This window comes from Poecilia latipinna, unplaced genomic scaffold (genome assembly GCF_001443285.1).
Source record: "Poecilia latipinna isolate Pla-1442-1.1 unplaced genomic scaffold, P_latipinna-1.0 Scaffold343, whole genome shotgun sequence".
Classification (NCBI taxonomy): Eukaryota; Metazoa; Chordata; class Actinopteri; order Cyprinodontiformes; family Poeciliidae; genus Poecilia; species Poecilia latipinna.
In genome coordinates, this window is record NW_015112959.1 from 366410 (window position 1) to 373037 (window position 6628).

A 6628-nucleotide genomic window follows, 5' to 3' on the forward strand; every position below is an offset into this window, starting at 1 on the left:
CAACACACCCCAACCCTGCCATTTTTCACCACACTGTTTTTGAACGGCCTTCTGTCCTCAATATCCACACTGTCAAGCTTCTATAAGCACATAAAACATTTCTGAACCGCAATTCATCAACATTTTACAAGCTGCAGCAGGCAGAGTCACGCAAAGTGACGGGACATGCAAAAAGCCCCACGCTGAGATGCCTTCAAGCATGATTACAAGCACAATCTTACATTTATGCTGCAAATGTTACCCCCTTTCAAATGTTTATGCCATAACATAATCCCGTGGGCCACTGTCACCTTGCAGCAAACACGAGTATTGGTCAGCATTAAAATGGCAGCATGCGTGTTTACAATATCCTTCCAGATTGGGTGGATCTACAAAACACTACAGCTGAAATCGACGAACATTGCAGTAACTTTATTGTAATTTGACATGTATTACACAGAAACTGCGAATCCTCCTCTTATGACATGTTACTATGCTGTGTTCACTGTTTGAAGCTTAAAATGAAGTACAATCGTCTGCAACTACAGACGGTAAAACTACCACCAGGGTAAAACATAAACAGTTACTCACCCGGTTTGATGGAAAGGCAAAAAAAAAAAAAAAAAAAATATATATATATATACATATATATAAATTTCCTCACATCTCTGTTCTGCGGCCAGCCAATGCTCACCGCTGCTTCTCTGGATCTGCGTGCTGTGATCGACAGAAGCTTTGACCAATAGCAAAGCGTCCCGCTGGCTCCCTGCTCTCTGGTTGGTTGGGTGTCGTTTAAGGGGCCAACCCACAGTTTGAGTCGGTGCAGCTGCAGCTTGCAGGTAGTCTACGACATGAGATGGGAGCCACTCGGTTCCAGTTGAGCAAAAACAGAAAGATCGGCTGCACTTAGCTGTTAGCAGTTATCACATAAAAGTCAGCGCTGTCGTACGCCGAAATCACAATCGTCCAGATCAACTGACATAATAAATCCACATTTTATTCAACTGCTGATGTGTCACAATGTGTTGTGAAACAGAGACATCTAGTGGCGAGTTTGTTCATCAATCACTAGAATCTATTGAATTAAATAGTCTTATGACTATTTGTTTGAATCAGGCATGCCATATATTTAACATGAAATTTTAAATTAATAAAGCGTAGGCATGATTGAATGAATAGATTAATGGATGAAGACAACATGAAGAAATATAAACCGTCATATTTTACATTTTAGAGGAAAGTTTTACACATTTTATTTTAAACTGGTCAAACTCCTTTTTGGTTGGCCTGACTTAAAAAACCTTAATTGGTGCCAATAGATAATTTGTAAAAAAAAAAAAAAAAAAAAAGTCATCCAAAATAAACATTCCACAGGAAATCAAGTGCTGTTTTATTATAAATCTTATTGATTTTGGACTAAGTACACTTTTAAGGAATCGTTTGGTGTGTGTGTGTGTTTTGTTTTTTTTTTGTCTTCTTTTTAGGTTTTTCTGATTCAAAATCAAAGCTTTTTCAAATGAAGGACATATATTTATTGTACACCTGTGCAAAGCTCATCATTTATCATTTGCCAACAGAGGTACATTGTGTGGGTTTTAAAAACTCAATATGGCTTTATTTATATAGCCTTTTTCAAACTTCATTGAGGTGCTGAACAAAGGTCCAAAAGGAAACCTATATTGCTATGAAATGTATTAAAACATGAGTCAGTTTTGAAAAAAAAAGATTTAAGTACATTCAATTTTCTGACAGACTAAATAGATCAAAATGAAAAAAAATAATAAAATAAAATGGAGTAAGAATGTTGAAAAGTGTACGAAACTAGCAGTTAAAATACACAATAAATCTGGGGGAAACATGCTCAAGTAAGCCGAAGCTGAAGGTTACTCTTAAGTATGTAATGATTTTTCTGGGATGCTAAATAATTTTTAACTCTTGTAGCCAGGAAGGAACTAACCTATTTTCTACTGAACTACAAATTTTACTGCAGGACAGAAAAATAACGCTTAAAATGAAGAAACAGAAAGTAAGCACAGTGATAATTTTTAGCTACTTTAACCATTTCTGATGCTTTCAATGTGCTATAAGTGGGTTTGAAATACGTGTTAGTAATACTATTGTCCTGATTTGACTCCAGCCTAACAGTAATTGTGATGTTTAAAGTTACCTTTGAAAATGACATTAGTTTTTTAGCATATAACAGTCTATTTCCACATAATTAAATAACTGGATAGGCCTCACATTATGGAAGTAATGTGACTGATTGCTATGAGTTCCTCTTCATGAACAGAATCACTGAAAGAAATTAAGTTTTTCAATATCTAATTTGTTCAGATGTATTCATATTGAGTAAACTATCAAATGTTATTACAGTTAATGTTTATGCATTCTTGTCTTCAATGTAACTTTAGAAAGCAAGGTAACTTAGTCAAATGTTATTTGTTGTGTCAACAGCTGAAAATAAACCATAGATAATAACTGCTTGATGTTTATACATATCCACAAACCTGAAATAGAACAGAGAAACAACTTTTGTATGAACAATAAAGAAACTCCATATATAACTTCTAACTTGAGCACTTTAACAAGCACTTCTACATATTCATTTTTCACTTTGCACTTAAAAATACTTTGTGATAACTTAAACCATCCAGAATAATTTGATTTAATGTGTGCTATGAGTTTCACTTTATGAAGGAGTCGCTGAAATAAATTAAACTTTTTTACTATCTAATTTACACAGATGTATTCACATTGCATCAAAAAATAAAATAAAAACATAAACATATTTGGTCCTAAAAGAAGTAACCCTACAGTAAAGCCGGGTCCTAAGCAGTTCCTAACTTAGGCAATAGAGGGCAGCATTGCATCATGGAAGAGTTTATTTATACACTGGATCTCTGGAAAGAGGTGAGTTGTGTTGTGGCGGCAAATTAGATCAGTTTTTTGTCTAAAAAAAAAAAAAAAAAAGATAAATATTTATTTGTATTCATTATCGATTAATTGAGTTAATGTGACTTCATTTGTAAGTTGATAGATCATTTTGAATCCAAAATAGAATGTCATTTTTAAAATGTTAAGAATAAAATGTTAAAAATGCATCAACAACATTCTCATTAGGCACAAGTAATTTCAGAGTGAATTAATAATAATAATAATAATAATAATAATAATAATAATAATAATAATAATAAATGGATCATCTGTTAGAAGAGGAAATAAATGGATCATCTGTTAGAAGAGGAAATAATGCATTCTCTGCCCAGAGATGTGAAGACATTTCTGCAGAAAGCATTTAAGTCCTCCTCTCTCTCTCAGGCTTGCAGCGGAGCAGCGGTTGTGCAGCAGGAGCCTGTGTGGGAGCAGCAGGGCGCTGACCATGGTGCTGATCTAGACTCTTAATGGAAATAGCACCTTCTCTGAGTGTCCTGCTGGAAATTCCAGCTCAGCATGCTGCTTGGCAGATAGGGCGGGAAAAAAAAAAACCCAGCTTCGCCTCCCCGTGCTAGACTCCATTCAGTCGCTAATTGTTTAAATATTCGCGCTTTCACCGCCGTGCCGATAAGCATTGACGGTGACGTCGAAGATAAAGAACCCCGGTGGCCGCTGTTTCTGCGTTGCACCGTCCCCACCGATGCTGACACGCACTCCTCCGCCGGGCGGCGAGCGGGGCGTAAGCACACGGGCTTGACTGACACATGCTGCGGTATTCTCCCCGCTGTATGGCCGTGGATTAGCTGTATGCTAATATCGACAAGGGGAGCGGAGCCAGCGGAGTCTGAACGGGCTCCTTTGCAGCCATGGCTGAAGGCGGAGAGGGAGAGGATGAGATCCAGTTCCTCAGAACTGTAAGTAGCCACAGTCACATTTCCTGCTGCTCATCCGGTGCCTGAGGAATTTTATGTTGTCCAGTCTTTCATTTATGGAACTAGGTGATTATTTCAATTGATAACCTGTCATTGACATGCTGTTTTCATCAGGCAGCCTTTGATAACCCTCTGCCTGTTCGCAGATCTTACAGGCGGTATATTCCCCTATTGTTTTGCGCATGGCTCGCTGTCAGCTATTGTCTTTTCCTGCAGTCTCTGTTTAAAGAAGTTATCAAGAGCAATATTTCTGATGTGGTAAACTTGCCTTTTGCACCTCGCTGCACCCTTGTTCTCATGTGCTCACAGCTGCTACTCAAACACATTTGGATTTCTCTTGAAATAACAGAAGAATTTGAGATCTGCTTAGAAATACTTGAGGAAAAAAAAAAAAAAAAAAAAAAGCGTATACTGAAGCCGGTTTTTAATGCATTGTGCTGCACTGGCTGGGTAAGCTGCCTGTCCCAGCAGCAACCCCAGGGGTTCTTTGCAGCATGAGCTAAGAAGCACATTTCCTAATAAAAACTAGTCCTCGTGGCTCATGCTGTTTTACTTGTTGGACTCGGAGTCAAAATAAATGCATTTATAAAAAGATAAATAAAGTAGCCCTTAAAATAACAACAGTACAACATGGATAGGCAGTGTATCTAAGCAAACAATTTACTAGTTAGTGCAGTAGAATAATAGAAACCAACAGATTGAATAGACATGCATACGGCTGATCTGTGTTGAATCGTCAGTTGAAATCTGTGAGCAGATAATGAACCAGTGGCAATGTGGGGCTTAATCAGTGCGATGATTCTGTGAGAAAAAAAAAGATGTCACACAGACCCCTTATCTAAAGGCAAGTAAGAAAACATACTTGCTAGTTACCGTAGCACCGCTTGCAACACTGTTGCCTTGCAGGAATAAAGGTCCGGGTTCAGATTCTGGCCTGGGGTTTAAAAGTTCTCCCTGTGGGAGTCTTCTCTAGAGGCTGTCTGACTTGCAGTCCAAAAAAAAAATACTGACTTTTAGGTTAACTGGTCTGTCTAAATTGCTCTTAGGTATGAGTGTGTGTGTGTGTGTGTGTGTGCGCAGATCAGATGGAATACATTCAAATACTTGAAGATGTCACGGCGGAGAAAATTCCATTTGAAATTGATGTTGCAACAAGACTGCAACCCCAATTACATCAATAAGTGAGCGGCATTTTGGTTCTAGGCCAACAAGGTTTATGCTTTTGAGTGGCCAGCCCAATCCGCAGACCTTTTTCTGTTAGAAAACTTGTGGGGTGACATCAAAAACAGTGTTTTTCCGAGGGAAAACCAGGAAATGCAAATGAGACGTGTGATGCAGTCCAGTTGTCATGGGCTAGAACATATGCTTATAGGTGCCAGAAATTGGTCATGCAACAAAGTTGTCGTTCAGTTTTCAGAAACATGGGTTTAAATCTAAATATCAGTTCAATAGTTCATAAGTAAAATAATTCTGAATTTTTAAAAACAGTTACAAATTAAATGAACTAAACAATTAAAACTTGTAAAGAAAAATGCAATATGTCTATTCTTTACCACTTTCTGTTGATGGACAACTTCATGTTTTGATTTGGAAAACAGCTTGAACTATTCCTAGTGCTCTTTTTAAAATGAAAATATGGATTGTAAGCTTCACTTGAATTTTTTTTACACATGCTGCTGCTGCTATTGTTTTAAACAAGAATATATTTCAAAACTTAAACAGGCTTCAAATCATTGTTTACCAGCACCGCCATGGAAGCACTTGTGGTTTGGCTCAAGTGCATTTCTTTTGCGGAGATTTAGCGTTGCAGTCCGCGTAAACGCTAAACTCTTACAAAGATTGACAATTTGAGACACATCAGGGCTGAAAATGTATGCTTATACAGGATAGACAAAAGAGCCGGGATCTGGAGGTCTTCCAGAGAGGCCCCCCGAGATAGTAGGAGGTGTTTGGTTGCACATATCACAAGCACTGCTGCTTGTGGTCTCTCTTTATTAAGCTGCTCACAGATGCGCAACCTGCTGCGCACTGAAGCAACCACTGCATCACTGTTCTTATTTTATTTACTTTTTTTTTTTTTTACCCAAGCCACAGCCAGATCCTCTAATTTAATTCAAATTTTTGAGTCTTACATCAGGCTGCTTGCTTTAAACAAAAAATCCCCAGTATGAAAAGGGCAAGTGAAAATAAACATTATCAGAAGGACACTCTGGGTCGGTGAAAAATAACATATCTTTAGTTTATTTTCATTTATAAGGTAGCTGGAATAAAATCAATACTTACCAGCAAGTTGTGACCTGGCTTGCTCTTTACCAAGGTCGTTGCTAGCTCAGGCAAAAATGTAAGACTTGTTCTGTGTTACCTTAACACAAATCAGGCAACACAGGAACTATCTTCCACCAAGCAGTACATTCATTTGTCATGAAATGGTGAAACAAAGAAAGCAGTGAAAGGTTACAAAAAATAATACAGGAGAAAAATATAAGAAAAAAAATAATCAAAATGCAAATGTAACAAAAGAAATGTGAATAAATAAAATAAGAAAATATGCGGATAAATAAACAAAGCACATCCACCTCCATGCTTTGGAGTTCCTTTTCGAATGCTGCATTTGGGTTATGTGTCCTCCTTTTTTGTGTCCATATAATTGAGTTTTATACTAATCTGCTCAAAGAACATGTTTCCTGAGATGCTGGTCTTTACTTTTGTGGCAAACTTTGAACTTCTGACCTATGTGTTTATTCTACCAAACCAAAAATGTTCCTCCTTGCGCACTTCCCATG

General features: G+C 37.5%; 1 protein-coding gene across 5 annotated transcripts in view; it reads right to left on the reverse strand.

The window, feature by feature from the left end:
• Positions 1-692, reverse strand: part of LOC106949432 (formin) — a 58327-nt gene extending 57635 nt beyond the window's left edge. For 4 of the 5 annotated variants that reach the window (XM_015035664.1, XM_015035663.1, XM_015035665.1 and 1 more), the window contains exon 1: positions 571-690. The gene's annotated coding sequence lies outside the window, so the exon portion shown is untranslated. Of the gene's footprint in view, positions 1-570 lie in introns of all 5 variants that reach the window. The other variant, XM_015035667.1, reaches the window with a different exon arrangement.
• Positions 693-6628: the final 5936 nt, after the last annotated feature.